The sequence below is a fragment of the Monodon monoceros genome, unplaced genomic scaffold (genome assembly GCF_005190385.1).
Source record: "Monodon monoceros isolate NGI ecotype Baffin Bay Population unplaced genomic scaffold, NGI_Narwhal_1 Super_Scaffold_15, whole genome shotgun sequence".
Lineage (NCBI taxonomy): Eukaryota > Metazoa > Chordata > Mammalia > Artiodactyla > Monodontidae > Monodon > Monodon monoceros.
Window position 1 is genome coordinate 5,766,432 of NW_021703771.1, and position 18,690 is coordinate 5,785,121.

At 41.6% G+C, this 18,690-nt stretch overlaps 1 protein-coding gene across 2 annotated transcripts in view; it reads left to right on the top strand.

Moving 5' to 3' along the window:
- ADGRB3 (adhesion G protein-coupled receptor B3) overlaps positions 1 to 18,690 on the top strand; it is an 802,271-nt gene that overhangs the window by 697,089 nt on the left and 86,492 nt on the right. The gene's annotated exons all lie outside the window — the stretch shown is intronic.

Below are 18,690 nucleotides of genomic sequence, written 5' to 3' on the forward strand. Positions count from 1 at the left end.
CACTGCGCCACCAGGAAAGCCTGTTTTGGGTTATTTTTTTCAATTTTATGGAAGTATAGTTGATTTCCAATGTTGTGTTAATTTCTTCTGTACAGCAAAGTGACTCAGTTATATATACACATTCTTTTTCATATTTTTTCCATTATGGTTTATCACAGGATATTGAATATAGTTCCCTGTGCTGTACAGTAGGACCTTGTTGTTTATCCATCCCATATATACTGGTTTGCATCTGCTAATCCCAAACTCTCAGTCCTTCCCTCCCTTAGCCCCTCCCCCTTGGCAACCACAAGTCTGTTCTCTGTGTCTGTGAGTCTGTTTCTGTTTTGTAAATAAGTTCATTTGTATCATTTCTTTTTAGATTCCACATATAAGTGATATCATATGATATTTCTCTGTCTCACTTCGTTTAGTATGATAAACTCTAGGTCCAACCATATTGCTGCAAATGGCATTATTTCTTTCTTTTTGATGGCTGAGTAAACTTCCATATATATATATTTAGAATGGAAGTCTTCTTTATCCATTCCTCTGTCGATGGACATTTAGGCTGCTTCCACGTCTTGGCTATGGTAAATAGTGCTGCAGTGAACATTGGGGTGCATGTACCTTTTCGAATTATGGTTTTGTCTGGGTCTATGCCCAGTAGTGGGATTTCTGGGTCATATGGTAGTTCTACTTTTAGTTTTTTAAGGAACCTCCATACTGTTCTCCATAGTGACTGCACCAATTTACACTCCCACTAGCAGTGTAGGAGGGTTCCCTTTTCTCCACACCCTCTCCAGCATTTGTTTTTTGTAGACTTTTTAATGATGGCCAAGGTTTTGGTTTTTTAACGTACATGATATTATGAGAAGGGTTTAACCCTTCCAGGGCCCAGAGAAGACTTTCCAAGGTCTTCTCATCAGCCACTAGTGGGAAACAAGCAGCTCTTCTGGGGGTGGATTCATTGACAAGATGTAGATGGTATGAATTAGCTCACCTCGCTGCTTTCGCCTCATAGCCTGTCAGCCTAAGGACCTTCCAGCCTTGTGGCACCTTCTCATTTATAGGGTGCTTTAAGAACACAAAATCATCACTACAGTCTTAAACCCCTTCTCCATCCATTCACCCAAAACTGGATTTTGGAACACTGTTCTCTACCGGTCACCACTGTTCCTCTTGTGAGCAGAGTGGCCCATTGTCCTGCATGTCAAGTATCAGCATAAGCACATTGGATGCACTGGTGGAGACAGGATACCAGATCTCGTGGAGTGATCATGGAGCTAGCACAGTTCAAGGGGGAGCTGTGGATTTGTAGAATAAGCATTTCCAAGGGAATTCAAAGGGGTTTGCAGCTGTCATCTCAGAAACTGCCACAATGTGAGCTTTCAGTTAGGACGGTAGCCACATTTTAGACTTGTGGTCTGCTACTGATGACGTCTAGAGGGCTGTGTTCCCCTCACCTCCAATCACCACCATCATCACCCCATCGTTGTCATTAGCAAACAGAAGAAATGACGGTTGAGAACACAAGCCAGGGGTCTGGTTCCCTGGATGCACCTCCAGCTCTGAGACCTTGGGAAAGTTATTTAGTCACTCTTGCTTTAGTTTCAGAATCTGTAAAAGGGAAATGGTCTTAGCACTCACCTCATAGTATTGTTGTAAGTATTAAATGAGATAATACAAGTGAAGTGCTTAGAACAGTATCTGGCATGTAACAGGAGTTTGATGGATGGTGACTATTGGGCTGGCCAAAAAGTTCGTTCGGGGTTTTCCATTAAGATGTTACAGAAAAAGCTGAACGAACTTTTTGACCAACCCAATGTTACTGTTACTGCTGTTTAATTATTGTATCATGTACCAAGAATAAAGTTCTATCCTTGGAGACATTTGTGCTACTTTTTACTAATATCCTCCTCTGTACACACCATGTCTTTTTTCTTATTGATGATTGATAAACCTGTTTTTGACAGAAAACAAGATGTTTCTTAAAGGAATAGGGTTTTGAGGACTTCCCCGGTGGCACAGTGGTTAAGAATCTGCCCACCAAGGCAGGGGACCACAGGTTCAATCTCTGGTCCGGGAAGATCCCACATGCCACGGAGCAACTAAGCCAGTGTGCCACAACTACTGAGCCTGCGCTCTAGAGCCTGTGAGCCACAACTACCGAGCCCAGGCACTGCAACTACTGAAGCCTGCACACCTAGAGACCGTGCTCCGCAACAAGAGAAGCTACCGCAATGAGAAGCCCTTGCACCGCAACGAAGAGTAGCCCCTGCTCGCCACAACTAGAGAAAGCCCACGCGCAGTAACGAAGACCCAACGCAGCCAAAAATAAATAAAATTAAAAAATGAAAACAACTACAACAAAAAAGAATAGGGTTTTGAGACTTATAACCACTTTCACAGAATTCCAATGTCAATGTACCATACACACACTGTGAAAAAAAATGGTTGTTGTTTAGCATTTTCCTATCACGTGGCATCCTGGAAAGACAATTTTTGTATATTCATACATGAAAATTATTCAGACATTGTGATCAGTTGCTTTTATGAGAAAGCAAGAAACCCTTTGCTATAACTTCTTCCTCATTTCAAGGCATTAGAAAAGGGTTAATCATCATAGATTTGAATTTAGTGAACTTTGATAAAAACTTCATGGTGCATAGTGGTAGTATATTAGTGATGAATTAATTTGGTATAACAGTTGGTGTATTAGAATTCCCCTATTATCTCATGAATTATTTTCTACCTATTGTTTGATGCCTTGTACTGCTCTTCACTTCACCCAATCTGTTTTTTTGCAGAATAACATTGACAGCTAATCAAAAGCATAAATTGAACACATTCTGTATTAACCCTCCTGCATCTATAACTCTTTCAGACTACAGACATGACAACTGGGTTTTCAAAAAATTAGTAAACATTTGTTCATAGTCAACTACAAGAAGTAAATCAACATCCTGGTAAACAGTGTGAGTTCCTGGTTCAAATTCCTATGTCTTTGCTTTCCTGCTCTGATTTGGCCTCGATTTCCTCATCTGTAAAATGGGAGTAATAATACTGTCTGTCTTAGACAGTTATTTGATGATTAAAGATAGTAAAGAGATACATAAAATACTTAGCAGTCCCTGGCATAGAGAAAAGTACTCACTATACTTAAACTGTAATTAATAGCACATTTAGATATGATCCAGAAATAAGGAACTTCATGGAATTCTTGGGAAAGAAAATGAAAGCTTCTTTTTTTCAATGTCCTGATTTTCACAGTCCTATAACAAGAATTCTCTTCCAAGAATTCACCTCTCACTTCCCTTCCTTGATTCCTCGATACCTCAGATAGCACTTTAAATATACGTGTATATTTATCTAGCTGTTTCTTAAATGATGCCTCCTTTCCTACATTTAAAATTTGACTCTGATTCTGGTCTATCAGATATCAGTTATATATTTTTGTATGTCCCAGAGGAACTGATTTTGAAATTTTTGATAAATAGGCTTCATCCTGACATGACCAATGTCAAGGTTAATACTTGCTAGCTTAACCAATTCAGTTAAAATGTGGACCGCTTTTGGCCACATAGTAAAATTGTGATGTTTAGAGAATCCAGCCCTCTTAAGGAAAGATGCTAAGTTTTTCTTTTGCCTAGAAATTAAAGGGCAACATGGGAGCTTGGGAAGGATCTGTTCACTTGCATTAAACTGAAACTATCTTTGAGTTTCATCTTCTTACACTTGGCAGCTGGTACCCCTTCTTTGTATCTTGCCTCTCCAACAAAACCTCCAAGAAGGCAAAAAATACATTAGAGAAAAGCCTCTTGCTGCTTTAGTCAGCAGCCTCCCACAGTTGTGGGGTGTCTGTGTCCCTGGTTCCTGGCCAGGCTCCCCAGTGATGGGCAGGAGATGCTTTCCTCAGAGGAGATCTGACAGCCAGAGAAGGAGGGATGGCAAGACATGGGACTTTTAAAAATAAACGTTCCTGGTTTTCACTTTGGCTCTCTATTCTGCTGTATGCAGAACAATATTCTTCCTTATAACAGAAGGCTGAGGCCAGATCGCCTGTATATCTCAATGGGCAAAGCTACAAAACACTTCACATTTGTGGCTCACAAATCTTAAAGCTTTTCCAGACTTCACCAGGTAGAACCGACCTGTCAGCTCCTGTTTGGGGCACCACCCCACGTGGAACCAATGTCAGTGTCATACAGATATTTGTTTCTCTGTGTCTTCCTGAGAAGCAGTATTGTATTATGATTAAAATCGAGGACTCTGGCCTCCGACTACCTGGTTTTGGATCCTGGCTGTGTCACCTCTGGCTATGTGACCTTGGGCATGTGTTTTCACTTCTCTGTGTCCAATTACCTTATCTATCTATCTATCTACCTATCTATGTCTAATGGGAATAATATCTACCTCATGTTAATACTGTGAAGGTTAAATGAGTTAATATGTGAAAAGCACTTAGCAGAGTGCCTGGCACACAGTAAGTGCCAGCCAAGTGTCTGTGTTACTTTCTTGGAAAGTAACAGATTTTAATCAATCTCTCTCATCCCAAGAACCTAGCATGATGACCAGCACACAATGCGTATCTAACATGATTCTCAAAGACAAAGCTATCCGTGGGCTCCAAAGGGCAAATGCCCCAGCAGGCTTTAATGGCAAAAGAAAATTGTATGTTTCTCTGACTACCAAAAAAGAAAAAAAAAAGAAAGAAAGAAAAGAAAAGAAAAAACCAAAATGTATAATAAACATATTGGAAAAGAGACAGAAAAAAAAAACAAAAAACCAACAAGTTCTTTGTAAAGAGAAACAGAATCTCAGTGGGATCTCCTTTCTTTCAAACTAAAATGTCCTAGTAACCAGCCTTTCCGAATCCCCTCCTGAAATACAGGAGCAGGCCAATTAATTAATATGAAGCTCAGTGGAAAGGACAATGCTACCTGGAGAACTAAGCAGTTCAGTCAGCCTGGCAGCATTTAACTGAGCCACAGACCAGGGAGCAGCCTTGTTGGTAATTTAGAGCATCCCTGGCCACCGGAGCCTGTGTGCCCAGGCAGGTCTTCTTCAGCTGCTTTTCCGCTCGCTGGTCCAGCACTCTCCGAGGTAGACAGGAACCAGGGAGCTCCGCCCATAGGGCGGGCCCAACAGCATGTAGCACCAGGCTCTGGCACATATGTATTAGCGGATGGGAACCCATTTTCAGACACATATACAGATTCCCAGAAATGAGCGCTTTGACTCACTTTCCAGGAAACATGTAATAGAACAAGGCGGGGACTGGAGGAGGAAACTGTGGTGCGAGAGCGCCGTCGACAGTGTGGTATCCACAGCTAGTGTGTTGCTCCCGTGGGCGCCTCACGCAGAAAAGCTGCACCCAGTGTGGAGCTGTCACCCCTCTACAGACCCCGGAGGCGCGGGTCAGGTGAGGGAGGGATGGTTCAAGCCCCTGTAGAGCACTGTCAGCGCACCTGTGCCACCCAGCTCTAGGCTCCCCAGCATGTGAACACCCCCAGGGAAGGCAGAATGCTCTGAAAGAGAGACCAGGATCCAGGCTGAGCCAGATGAGGGAGGCCATTGAGAAGGGCTCATTTTGGGAGAATCAACTCTTTTTTTATTGAAATATAAATAATTTACAATGTTCTGTTCATTTCAAGTGTACAGCAAAGTAGTTCAGTTATATATATATATATATATATATATATATATCTCCGTTTTCAGATTATTTTCTGTTGTAGGTTATTACAAGATACTCTGTATTGTTCCCTGTGCTTTACAGTAGGTCCTTGTTGGTTATCTATTTTATATACAGTAGTGTGTATCTGTTAATCCTAAATGCCTAATTTATCCTGCCCCCCCTTCCCTCTTGTAACCACAAGTTTGTTTTCTATGTCTATGAGTCTATTTCTGTTTCACAAATAAGTTCATTTGTATCATTTTTTTAGATTCCACATATAAGTGATATCATATGGTATTTGTCTTTATCTGACTTACTTCACTTAGTGTGATAATCTCTAGGTCCACCAATGTTGCTGCAAATGGCATTATTTCATTTTTTATGGCTGAGTAGTATTCCACCACATATATGTACCACATCTTCTTTTCCATTCACCTGTCAGTGAACATGCAGGTTATTTCCATGTCTTGGCTACTGTAAGTAGTACTGCAATGAATATTGGGGTGCATGTATCTTTTCAAATTAGAGTTTCCTTCAGATATATGCCCAGGATTGGGATTTCTGGGTCATATGGTAGCTCTATTTTTAGTTTTTTAAGGAACCTCCATACTGTTTCCACAGTGGCTGCACCAATTTACATTCTCACCAACAGTGGACTAGGGTTCCCTTTTGGGGGAATCCACTCTTTTAGGCAAATACAAAAGCCTTGCCCTGTGTTGGGTGCCAAATGAAGCTACACGTTGGAGAGCTATGACAGTGAATGAAATCTATTACATTCTGCATGACAAATCATATTCCTGGAGCAAAAAGTAAATTCCCCAGTGGCGAGGCTAAGCTAGCTTCCTTAAGAATTTATTGGTGTCCTGATCCAGGCATGTTCTTGGGAAAGGGGATGAGCAAAGCTCAGTAGGGGGGATCCCTCCAGCTTACGAGGCTCACAAGGAGTAAAGGGTGGTTCACAGTGAGCATCCATCAAGGCCCTCCCTGGGTACCCAGAGCTTAGAGGCTTAAGATGGCAGTCTGTCTCTCCCAATCCTCCAAGGGGTCTTGCTTCCACTTCCCATCGAGTTTTCTCAAGAAAAAGGGCACTAAATGAGAATCTAAAAGAGCAGTTAAAAAGTCCCAACAAACATATAGTCACACATTCACAAAACTAAATTTTAAAAAACCATAAATGTAAAGAAGGCAGTGAAGAGTCTGAATTACTTTCATAAAAAGTGAATTGAAGGGCTTCCCTGGTGGCGCAGTGGTTGAGAGTCCGCCTGCCGATGCAGGGGACACGGGTTCGTGCCCCGGTCCGGGAAGCTCCCACATGCCGCGGAGCAGCTGGGCCCGTGAGCCATGGCCACTGAGCCTGCGCGTCCGGAGCCTGTGCTCCGCAAAAGTGAATTGAAATGCACTTAGGTCACTCCATATAAGTAATATGACTCTTAAGAATTTATTTTTTTTAAATCTCAATTTCATAAAGTACTTAAAGGGCTTAAGTCAGAGTTATGATAAAGAGTTTGCATTTGGGTTTTTCTCATAAAGGACAGGTGGGAGGGTGGAAAATATGTAAAAGGATTAATAATGGGATTATTGGGGTTTAAACTGCCCCATATTTATCAGGTGACCATAAACTGCATAAACTAAATCTGAATTTATGGGGTGGGAGCTTAGCAAGTAATTATATTAATATTTCTTGATCACTAGGTTAGGATCATGTAAGAGGAATAGAAATGAACATAGAACAATTCCTGTCTTTAAGTAGCTTAAAATATAGAAGCAAAGTCATCTTACCATTCAAAGCATTTTAAGATACGTGGAAGCTGGGAGGTTCAGGTAAAATTCTATGGGCCAGCAAAGAAAGGATGGACAGAAAATAAATAGCTAGAGGTGGACTAATGAGGAAAAATGTGTAAAGGAGAAAATCAAGACAAGAATAGAACAATGGTTAGCAGTCCAGGGGCTGCTGCAAACACAGGGTTTTGGAAGTGGGATAAAGGGGGATGCACCTGGGAAAATGACCGAAACTTTATTCTCTTTGAGATTGCCAGGGGGACTGGGAGATATATTAAAAGATATATCTTTTTGCTTTTGTTTGGTAACAAGGTAGTGACACAATTAGAAAATGCTTTGAGCAAGAGATTATATTGTAATGAAAATCAAGTAAGACTGATCTACCAATGATACTGCACAGAGCTGGCAAGCCCAGGGGCTGCAGACAATGCATGCTTCACCCTTCTCTTCAGGGTTTGGAGAATGAGCATCCTGCCACCCAGCTGATTGTGTAACAGCCACCATGTTTGTGCAGGGTCCTCCCATTCAGTGCAGTGGGAGGCTGGGCTTCTCCATCCCACGAGGGAAGACCTGCCAAAGAAGCTGAACATTGTTTTGGTTTCTTGTAGTGGAACCTATATTCAGACTGTGGCTGTGTGAACTTGGGCAAGTTACTGAGCTCTTCACCCATCAGTTTTCTTCTCCTGTGAAGAAAGTTTAGCACATTGGTTGGGATATGGGAAAAAGGCAGTAGCTAGCAGCTATGACTACAAATAGGAACTATAGACCATATATTTACTTTGAGTCTATGAACACTCTTTTCAGTAAACTGATGTGTACTCTCCTTTGCTAACTATACATTCAAAGAGATTCACAGATATCCCAAAGAAGTCTCAGCACAAGTGGGTAAGGCATTCACATTTTCAACTGTGACATTACTAGACCACGCAAGTGTGTTCAGACAGGGTGGTGTCAACTGACAGCTGAGCTTCACACATATTCCCCTACTGAAATCCAGAGCATGAGACACTTCCTAGAGTCTGTAAGCCCTTCCCTGAAAAGAAAAATAATGACAGTGACTCATGGGCTACTGGCTTTTTCCACAAAAGAGGCTCTGGAATGTTGATGCTTCTTTTGCCCCAAACTACTTTTACTACTGTTATTTGTAGATGACAAAGAAGCTCTTAAGTCCTATTGTTCTTAAGATTTCTATTTGGAGGCTTGTCCAGCAGAGTAGAACTGAAGGTCTATCACCCCTCATCTTGCCTGGCAGTGCTGGCCTGACGAGGGTCCTGAGGTTTCCTCGGCTACCCCCCATCTTCCTCCCACTTTCCATTTCTTCTCTCCGGCTGCAGCCTTTATGCATTTACTTTGTGCAGAGTCATCATGTTTTTCCACTACATGTGTAGCCCAGCTTTCCTCTGGACGTTATTGGGCAATGAAAATAATTGATCCCTGCTGTGTTCTTGGTAAAGGTCAGAGAATAGAATCATATCAGCTGACTTGATCTGCTTGACTAGCAGTGTCGTGGTTCCTACACTGGCAACTGGAGAGGGCTGCAAACTGTCAGAATGAAGACTAAGCCTGGCCAGGCATCACATGAAATTGGGCCAGGAACCCTGTTTATTGCTTTTCAACAACTGGCCCTTTCTCTGAATCTTTCTACAAGGAACAGAAATGCAAATTGGAGTGGGACTTTCTTTCTCTTGGCATTGTGTATCTTGCTTTCAAAAATAACTTGGGTTTACTTAGATTTACTCGAACATTACCACTTAACCTGACAATTGACTAAAGAGGCTTCCTGAAATGTCTAGTCATGGGTATGTACCAATTTTTTGTGTGCATTGATTTACCCTTCTTCATTAAAAACATTGAGAGAAGAAAAAAAAATGATTGCTATCAGCTATCATGGCTTTGTTGGTGCAGAAAACAATCAAGGAGAATTGAGAATTGTAAGGAAAACACTAAGGAAATAAAAAGTTAGATTTACCAAATGAAATTGTCAAGAAATTGCAGAGAAAAAGCATTAAGAATACAGTTGCTCATTGAAAATAAAGAAATGATTAAAGTTGACAATAAAAAATGTAACACCTTTGGGGAGTAATAAGGTACTCACAGAAAGCTATAGAACTTATGGGTTCTTCCTTTAGAAGAATTTATGGGTTTGTACAAGAGGCATAAATGTTTCAATAATCTATGGGGATTGAGATAGTGGTACCTTTTCCCAATATTAAGAAGTCTAAATACTTCTGTTTCCTGCCAGAGGAAATAGAAATGACTTTGCTTCTAGAGAATGAATGGTTAGGGAAGAGATTATGAACTTCCTCTGATAAATTTATTAGTAGTCTGGCTCCTTTACCTCTGTCTCCACAAACCCACCTTCCTCCAGTAGCCTCACAGTAACCCCTGCTTCCAAACCATCCTCCACCCCATTCACATCCTAATCTCTTTTTAATTGAAGTAGAGTTGATTTACAGTGTTGTGTTAGTTTCAGGTGTACAGAAAAGTGATTCAGTTATACCTATACATATTTATAAAAGTTTTATACATAATATATATATTGAGTTTTTATATTTAATATATTTTATATATATTATATATAATATACTATATATAATATACATATTCTTTTCCCTTATAGATTATTAAAAAATATTGACTATAGTTCTCTGTGCTATACAGTAGGTCCTTGTTGGTTATCTATTAATATTTTATATATAGTAGTGTGTATATGCTAATCCAAAACTCCTAATTTATCCCTCCCCCTGCTTTCCCCTTTGGTAACCATAAGTTTGCTTTTTATGTCTATGAGTTTATTTCTGTTTTGTGAATAAGTTCATTTGTATCATTTTTCTAGATTTCACATATAAGTGATATCAAAAGGTATTTATCTTTCTCTTTCTGACTTACTTCACTTAGTATGATCATCTTTAGGTCCATCCATGTTGCTGTAAATGGCATTATATCATTCTTTTTTATGGCTGAGTAATATTCCATTATATATAAGTACCACATCTTCTTTATCCATCCCTGTGTCGATGGACACTTAGGTTGTTAAAGTGGTGCTTTCATGTGACAGTCTCCTACCCCATAACTACTTGCAGCAGCATATTCAAGCCTCTCTCTGTACTTTGAGGGTCTGCATCACCTGTCCACACCCTCCCCATCCAGCCTCTTCCCTACATGGACCCCCTGGAGTTGGGCCTCTCTGCTTACCTCTTCTCTCTAGGCAGATGCCAGCCTAGTTCTACCACCAGCAGACAAATCAAGAGCTTTCCTTTAGTTAAATACCTCTCTAATGAAAGAAGGCAAAGGAATCATGGACTGCTTCCCTGCTTGGCTTCTCCCCAGACTTGGTTTCTCGCTTCTGAAACGTGGGCCTTCCTGTTACCCTGGCCCGCTCTTGTCCCACTTGTGCATCTACAAAGCAGGTTTCTGAAAAAAAAAAAAAAAAAAAAGGATGAACAAAAAAAATGACTTCCTAGGGAAAGGCTGGCATTGGCTAAATTTTCCTGACAATCTTCATTCTTAATCATGCCATTTTTTTCTTCTGGCTCAAGACACCTTTCAGAAATATATCCTTCATTTCTAAACCGTGTATTTTCCCATCTCTCTTTAACATTTGCTTGATCTCACTGTCCCTCATCTGATTTGCCCCTATCTTCCTTTCTCTTAATCCTTTGCTTTCATAGTCTCCTCACCTAATTATCAGTCCTGATTCCTCCCCAATAATGCTGGGCCTCTTCCGTCCTCCTTTCAAGGGCTCATTTCTGACAGCAGCGTGGGAGCCCCAAGTTGCAAAGGAGATGCTGTTGACTTTCCCTTTTTAACTGTTGTCACCAAGGCTGTGTGTGCCAGAAACCCCAGGTGCAGGGGGCTGGGCTGTCAGGTAGGTAGAGTGATCCAGAGAAGGGCCTGCCGGAAAGTGCCCCTTGATCCAAGTGGAGGAGGCCATTGCCAACACAAATATTAAACCAGGAGAAATAGTGTTGGAGTCTTTTCAAAACTGAAATGTGCATAAATGCTGTGTTTAAAAAGCCCCCATCTTTAAATCCACCATGGAATCCATCTAACTCTTAGTTTGGGAGCAACTCATTATAAGGAAAGGGAATCAGAATTCTAACTCAAAAAAAAAAGGAGGTAGAATCAAATTCCGTAAAATCTTCACATTCTTCTCAGGTATTAAATTACTGTGTAATACCTGTGCTGTTAAATACATAGTGTGCTGGTGACCAAGTACGTCAGCCTCTCTGATGAGAGTAAAGTCAGCATGACTAACATGCTGCTGATTTTCTTTAACCTAACGTTTATCAAGCCCACATAATGTGGAAGTTCTATGGAGTTTATTCAGCCATCGCATGTGAGCAGCCATTTCCAAGTTTGTGGCTCTGGATCCCATACTCACATCATATAATGTTTTGTTCATAATATATGAACATAAGGTGCTCTCAAAGGAAACTGAAAACAGTTTGAAGGCTGTAGTTTTTGAGCATGTGTGTGTGTAGGGTGTGTATGCTGTGTGTGTGTGTGTGTGCGTGCTTCACCTCTTCCTTCAAGGTCGTGCTGTGTCCGTCACTGAGGACACTGTGTCTGCTCTTTGACACTCTGCAGAGTGGACAGGATGCTAAGTGAGAAGGGACCTCAAACGCCTCTACTCCCCAAATGGATTAAGCTTTCCTCGGGGAGGAGGGGATGATGGGAAAACTTTTAACATGTGGATTCTGTTTAAAAGATGAAATAACTTGCATCAGCGTTCACCACCATTTCTCATGGAAGAAACTATTGCAGTAGGAAAGAAAAACGAGCCGATTATGTGGCGGGCATCAAGCCAGGTACCTTCACAAATGTTGATTTATAGAAACTTCACAACAACCCAGTGGCCGTGTAATTGTCCCCATTTTTTCACTGTGGAGGAGACTGGGGCTCATGAAGGCCAAGGTCACACAGATAAGATATGACAGAGTCCAAGCTGCCCTGGACTGCAATCCCACCCTCTCTTCCATTGTACACTCCTCTCTGAATATGAACTTGCCTCAGTTTCTCCTCTAATAAACCAAATTGGTCTTGTGGATGAAAGTGATTCGTATGATTGCCTGAATTTCTATTTGAATCTTTTCTGTAATTGAGAAACCCCAAAGTATTGATATAACTCCAGAAGTCTCAATGCAATCATTTTGTTTTCTAAGGTCCAGGAAAAGTTACTTTAAAACACATGGCAATTTTCAAGAAACCTGCCTTTAAAAAAAAAAAAAGATTTGAATTCTCAGCGTGTTCTGTTATTGGGGCAGCTGAAACTTGCAGTAGCAACAAAACGTGATTCCTGACAGTACCTTTTACATTGTGATTGAAACCAGTTGCTTTCCTTCAAGTTCATCGCTTACCGTTCTCTAGCAACTGAAATGAAGTTTCACTCCGAACTTCTTCCATTGTTACATCTTGATGGATTGGCTTAAGGTTCAAAAGTCTAATGGCAATTCTTGCAGATCCCTACTCCCCGAGGGAGTCGTTGGCTTAAACGCTGGTGTACTTTCTGAGCAAGTTTGTAGTTTCGCTTTCCACCCCCACCCCCACCCCCACCCCCGCTGTGGTTGTTTATTTTTTTTTTAACATCTTTATTGGAGTATAATTGCTTTACAATGGTGTGCTAGTTTCTGCTTTATAACAAAGTGAATCAGTTATACCTATACATATATCCCCATATCTCTTCCCTCTTGCGTCTCCCTCCTTCTCACCCTCCCTATCCCACCCCTCTAGGTGGTCACAAAGCACCGAGCTGATCTCCCTGTGCTATGTGGCTGCTTCCCTCTAGCTATTTTACATTTGGTAGTGTGTATATGTCCATGCCTCTCTCTCACTTCGTCCCAGCTTACCCTTCCCCCTCCCCGTGTTCCCAAGTCTATTCTCTACGTCTGCGTCTTTATTCCTGTCCTGCCCGTAGGTTCTTCATAACCATTTTTAAAATTTATTTGTTTTAAATTAAAGACCTGCTGCACAATTTCTGTTGACAATGATGACACCTCTATACGTGGGATGATAGAAAAAAATGTTTTCCCTCAAGTTAGATTTCTTCGCATGTCAAGGCGCCATGATTTGTGCGAGCAGAGCCATCTCCCCTTCAAAGGAGCCCAGTTCCTGTTTATCCTCCTCTACCTCTATGGCCTTCCACCCCTATTTGCACCCCTACCCCCAAAGCAAACCGCCTCTATCATGCGTTCATTTCTTTTTGGCCTATTTGCACCTCCCTCCCAAACAACAACCACCAAAGAAAACGGCAGGTAGCTGATGAAATACTAAAATAAGTGTTGAGAAGGGTGTCTGTCCCATGGCTCCCTGAGTAACACGAGGACATCTCAGAGGGGACCTCCTGAGACAGAGCCCGGTTTTCTGCCCAAGAGTGCAGCACGAATTGTGTGAATTTTAAACCAATCGCCAAGGAGGTAGGCGGCCTCACAGGGAATAAAGAGATGATGCTGAGTGGAAGAGCCTCAGCTCCCTCACCCATCACAGCCTGAGAAAATCACCTGAATGTACCTCCACACACCAGAGGTCCCAACCCAGCTGCCATGCCTGGGACACATGTGGACCTCAGTCAAGGCCCAGGTTGTCACAACCACCCGAATCCCTTCTTAGCACTTTTATAGATCTCTGACCAAAACAAAACAAAACAAAACAAAAAAAGAGGAGGAGTTATTTTTCACTGCCGGTCCCCCTTCCTAATTCAGTAAGAACAGATTTATTTCAGGCTTTGTAGCTCTGCCTCAGCCTTTTCTTTGCAGTTGCATCCCCCAGCCACCCGGTTATACGAACTTTTATGACTCACAGACACTTGCGTGCACGTGGCACCAAAAAGAGCTTCCGCCAGGTGTGCATGGACTTGACCCCCCAGGCCCAGGCACCTGATCTGTGGTAGATGCACGTGTGCCTTTCCGTCCCATAACCCCCGCCCTGGCCGTGCAGGTTTGGCTCCGCTGCAAATAGGGCCAGGCAGCCCGAGCCGGGAGCAGTGTCTGGCCTTCAGGTGTGCTTCTGTCTGTAACTAATTGCCGCGCATCCTGTGCACCCCGTTTACAGACAGTCAGCGGCTGAGTGATCCATGACTGTATGAGGTACAGCCATTGGAGAATCACCTCATCTTCTTGGTTAACAGGAAGGAAGCCTGTTAAAACCCCACGTAAACACTGAATTTTCTTAGTGGGCGCTTTAATTGTCACCGATTCCTGATGCTCACACACCTCAGGACCAGAATTTTGGCGGATCCGGCGGCAAGTAAACGATTCGGTTTCAGTTGCTAAACTCCCAGGATGAATTGTGCAGAAAATTATCAGAGTGAAAAGGGTGTGATGGGGCCGGATCATTAATATAACTGAGTGATTACAGACCCTTTCGCAGGAGAAAATCAGACGGGAACCGGCCATTGAAATAGAAAATAGAATCGTGGAGGAGACTGGCATGAGATCTGTGCTTTGTAGCTAAGAATAGCAAGGTTAATTACAGAAGGGAGGGACAGAAATGGGAAAGCAGCAATCGTACCCAGCAGAAGTTGCTGCAGCGTTAGTTCTAAAATAATTAGTGACAAGGTTGATGGTGGAGTTGTCAAAACATTAACCCTTGAGGGCGGGAGGTGGCAGAGGAAAAAGGAGAGATGAGAGACACAGGTAGGTCACTGGTGGCTTCAATTCACGTTTTCCTTGTCTGCCATGACGGACGATAACTATTTAATGACCTGAGCCACGTTCTAAGTCTTTAATTCTATTTGTCAGTATACGACTAACGCCCCTTAAATTCAAAATGTGTGATGTTCAAACTCACTCATGCAACTCTATCTCCTTTTTACTCTTGACAAGCATTAAATGCTATAATAAAAAGCAGAGTCTTTACTTCAAACAAATAAGTAAATACATCTCATAGCAAAAGTCTAAACAAACTCTAGTTAAGGAATTTTCTAGCCTTTATGAGTTTACCATATATAATAGTGCCCCAGGCAAAATTCTGTGAAACTCCTTAGGGAAATAATATAATAATTTTTTTAAAGATACGTTAAAGTTAACATGAGACTATCTAAAACAAGCTCATAACAAGGCTGACCTTTACTCAAAATACATTTTCTAAACATCTAGTATTTTTTCCCTAGGATAATTCTAAGCCAAAGTTTATCATCTTTACCAGAGTGATACCCTTTCTGTTCCACTTTCACTTTAGCTGTAGCTGATTGCATAGGCAGAAAAAGTTTAGCTCAAGCATTAAGATTAACAATGAGGAATAAAATATTAAACACTGGAAATGAATTTCTAAAGGAAGCTTTGTCATCCTCTTCTTAATGTTTCTCACATCAATTTTTGTGAGAATGTCTTCATTTGCTTTTCTGGAAAATAGAAATGAGGGCTATTTTAGCCTGTGGGCGTGTGTCTTCCTTGTGATAAGCCTCAGAATTCCATCAACACTCTCTTTATTGTTACTGTGATTAGTATCATCAGAGCTATTAATAAGCATCACTTGAGTGTCTGCTACATAACAGACATGTGCTAGAGTATTTACACGCTTGGATTATAACTTGTCACTAAATAGGTGGATATTATCCCTGTTTGAAGGAGGAGAGAACAATGGCTCAAGGAGCATCAGTATTTCACTGAAAGGTATACAATATCCATTGATAAGCAGCAAAACTAGGATTCAAATGTAGAAATCCATAGTTTTCCCAAAATACCTTGTTACTTCTTATTTAAAATTTTCTTAATTATTATTGTGAATTCCAACTTCCTTACTACCATTAGCATTAAATAACTGCATTTATTTTTAGTATTCACAATGGAGTTACTCATCACAATATTTTCCATATTTTTTACCCTGAAGCCCAGTTTACAGAAGCTGCCCAATTTATATGCATTCTTCAGTGAGGTAAGCCTGTAGCAACCCCTAACCTCAGGGCAAACATTTTCTAGAGATAGTGGGAGTGGAATGGAAAATTCTTATTAAGAAATACAGTGAAGGTTTGCAAATTGTCCCCCAGGTCACCCCAATTCTCTTTCCCTTATCTAGAAAGCAATTGATATATAAAACCAAGAAAGGCATAGTATGTATATATATATTATTTTTTGGATGCACAGTTCTTTTTGGTTGTTGAAGCATAGTTGATTTACAATATTAAATTAGTTTCAGGTCTACAGTGTAGTGGTTCAGTATTTTTACAGGGTATACTCCATTAAATTATTACAAGATAATGGCTATAATTTCCTGTGCTATACAATATATCCTTCTTGCTTATCTATTTTATGCATAGTACTTGCTAGTTTGTATCTCCTAATCCATACTCCTATCTTGCCCCTCCTCACTCTCTCCCCCACTGGTAACCACTAGTTTGTTTTCTATTTCTATGAGTCTGTTTCTGTTTTGCTCTATACATTTGTTTTATTTTTTAGATACCACATATAAGTGATTTCCTCTTTGATTTCTTCATTAATCCATTGTCTTTTAGTAGCATGTTTAGTCTGCAAATGTTTGTTCTTTCCCCCTTTTTTTCTGTAATTGATTTCAGGTTTCATACCGTTGTGGTAAAAAAAAATGGTTGATATAATTTCCATCCTCTCAAATTTATTGAGACTTGTTTCGTGGCCTAGCATATGATTTATCCTGGAGAATGTTCCATGTGCACTTGAAAAGAGTGTGTACATAGTTTACATTTTTGCTCTTGGAGAGTATCTGGACCAGGTCAAGGAGTCTACAACAGACTGCATTAGTTTACTTGTTTTGTGGGATATCTTTTGTCTGTCTGCTGTCACTTTCATTCCCTGCCCTTTGCACTGCTCTGCTCTGTTCCAGATCCTAGGGAACCAAACTTGTCACACTCCATTGCCTCCTGGCTCCTGGGCAGGATGACCCATGGGAAGCTCTGGAGGATGATTAGAGAGAGGAGGTGGTGAGAAGACAGGGTCTTTCTCTACTTACAGTGGCTGCTCCTCCTCTGTAATTCTGGTTCCCGTTGGGCTGTCCTATTTCCCACCCATCAGTTCCCCACATGAGTCCAGCCCCCACTGAAAGGCTCCAGCAGGGGGCTTTGGCCAGCCTTGTCTCAGCATGTGCAGAACCTGGGGTGAGGATACAAAAGGAGGCCCACAAATATGTCCAATATTTAAAAGTTACAAATCAAATACGACTCAAAGTATTTTCCTATTTTTTTTTTGTGGCAAATACGACTTCATAATGAAAAATTTAAAAATAAAGTCACTTGCTTGGGAATCCACAAGATAAACATCCCTTTTATCTTACTCATTAGGGCGGGGGCTTTACTTCCCACACAGAAAGCTTGACTATGTGTCCTTCCTCTTCCCCGTGTCTAGTAGCCATGAGAATCCTGTGAGTGGGGATGCCAGGCATTTTGCTTTACTCCAGCCAGTCCAAGCCAAGAATTCTCTGCCAGCAGGTGTCCCCTAATGCCCTAGTCTAGTTGGTGTTGAGCCTTTAAATTCTTCAGAGGAACCTGGAGCTGGAAGGCCAGGTTCAAGTTCAGAACTCTCAGGCCTCGGGTTTGCTACCTACCCACTTCCCTTCATCTCTTGGCTCCTGTCTACACTGTAAGGAGCTTTAAGTGCGCCTACATGGACACTGCAGACCCCAGACAAACTCTGTCCACCACTACCACCCACTCCTCTCTTGATAATAACTGCCTCCTCTTGGCCACCTCTTGGCTCCAGGCATCTGTGCTGTCTGAGAGAGAACAGACCCAGGTAAAAGGCTTCTTCAGGCCCTGGAGACAAGCTTTGTCCTTTTGGGTGGGAAGACCAGGACTTGTTTACCTGGAACATGGTCTAGAAGGGGGCAGGGCATGAGATCTAGGAATGTATGCCCTCCTGACTCAGAGGTTTTTTTTTCTCTTTGGAAGGAAAGTTCTTCCCAGCCAGGAAGGAACATGGCTGGGGAGGAACATAGAGAGGCTTTCCAAAGTGAAGAGCCCAGAGCAGCTTCCACCTTGCCCAGCTCTAAGAGTTTGAGGAATCCCCCAAGGATGGTGGTGATAGCATCTTTCCACTAATGTCACATCTGGGTTACATCACTGTCCTTTGTTTTTCTCCTCAGCTCTTCTCTCCCCTGTTTAACCAATCTCCTGCACTAAATTCCCTCTACTTGAAACACCTAGAAAGTTTTCTGTTTTCCTGACTGCGCTCTGATCGATACAGTTCACTGAAAACCTTTCTAAAAAGCATTAGATTGCAGTGATCTTTTCTCTGTACAGTTGGTCATTCTGTGCATTTATCAGAACTAAAGAAAACAGGCCCCATTAC